The sequence below is a fragment of the Rutidosis leptorrhynchoides genome, chromosome 2 (genome assembly GCF_046630445.1).
Source record: "Rutidosis leptorrhynchoides isolate AG116_Rl617_1_P2 chromosome 2, CSIRO_AGI_Rlap_v1, whole genome shotgun sequence".
Taxonomy (NCBI): Eukaryota; Viridiplantae; Streptophyta; class Magnoliopsida; order Asterales; family Asteraceae; genus Rutidosis; species Rutidosis leptorrhynchoides.
The window spans coordinates 491454784-491456230 of record NC_092334.1 but is presented as its reverse complement, the minus strand read 5'-3'; the positions used below and the strand labels follow the sequence as shown (position 1 = coordinate 491456230).

The 1447-nt window shown below is 27.1% G+C and overlaps 1 non-coding gene across 1 annotated transcript; it reads right to left on the bottom strand.

The window, feature by feature from the left end:
• Positions 1-911: 911 nt before the first annotated feature.
• On the bottom strand, positions 912-1058 carry LOC139895423 (small nucleolar RNA snoR135). Its single transcript, XR_011775875.1, has one exon. It is a non-coding gene; the product is annotated as a small nucleolar RNA snoR135 (small nucleolar RNA).
• Between the last annotated feature and the right edge of the window lie 389 nt (positions 1059-1447).

Sequence of the window (1447 nt, the reverse complement as noted above, 5' to 3'; positions counted from 1 at the left end):
TTTGTACCTACTTTTAGACATTCATGCATACTTCTTTTTACTAAATTTTCAAATTTAATAATCTACCATGTTTTATCGCGAAACTCGCTAGTTATAAGCTAGTTGATTTTCAAAGGTAAATTGGGTTTAACCAAATTCAAATTCGGTTTTGATATTTGAATTCCATGATTTTGGATTTTGTTTATTTCAGTTTCAAAACAAAATTTAATAATTCAAAAAATCAAAAATCGAATCAAATAACACCCCTAAATTAGAGCAGTCCAATGCCAATAGCAAAAAAACAAAGCTTTGTCCTTTGATCTCTTGACACTGTCCTCATATTGTCTTGCGCATAGCTTGTCGCTCAAATTCATAACTTTAAATTTTTTTTAATTTGTGAATTTATTTATTTAACTTTTATCAATATATCAATACAAAAAATTATATTACGAAACTATATCTTTTTAGAAATCTTTAATTTTTTCTTTGTTGTTACTTAGTTAGTCTATTTTATATTAATTTTTCTAAATTTATTGAATTAATTTTATTTAAAAAACAAAAAATAAATATGGAAGATTGAAAGTTGCTATCTATAATAAGATGGAAAAAAATTGAATAGAATATCCCATTCTGCAAAATTATATACATAAATATTTGCTACAAGGCTTTAACCTTCTGATGATGTCGATAAATTGTAAAGTGTGTAAGTTATCATAGACCTCTGTAATATTTTCCAATTAAATGTACTCATACTTTTCAATATGTAAACCATTAAAATATAAGTTAATAAATCATTAATCATTCAAGTTTCAATATTTTGGTGCTTATTAACCGGAAACTGTTTTAATAAATACTTTTAAATTAAAAAGAATCTAACTCAATAGAAACCGATTAAGATAAAGATGTTAATGAAAAAGATTAATTAATTAATTAAATGTGGGGAAAATGATTGTTGAAGAATTCCAACTGATAAAAATGGAACACAACTGCCCACCTTCCCCATGTCACATTTTTTTTGCAGAGATTTCTTTCGATCAAAGTGCACAAGCACAACGCCGATACACACATATCCCTGCTTTTTTCTTCAACTACTTATTTTTCAATATTCAAATTTAAATCAGTAATCAATAGAATTAAGAAAAAGTAAAACATAATCTTTTTAGAAAAATACCGATAATAGAAAATCATTTCGAAATATAGGAAGAACAGAAATAGGAGATTGAGCAGCTGGTGTATCATTGCGGTCGTATGGAATATATAGAGGATGAATGAATAAAAGATTAGGGTTATATTTAGCGTCTTGGGCTCTAGTAGCTTAAAGAAGGAAAAAAAATTATTTTGAGGACAGGCCCAAACTTGATTCGGATATATTTCAAGGCCCGGATTAGAACTATAGCCTCTTCATACTTTTACAAGAGTAACTACGTATTTTAACGGCCCAAATTGACACTAAAAGTTTAATCATCAG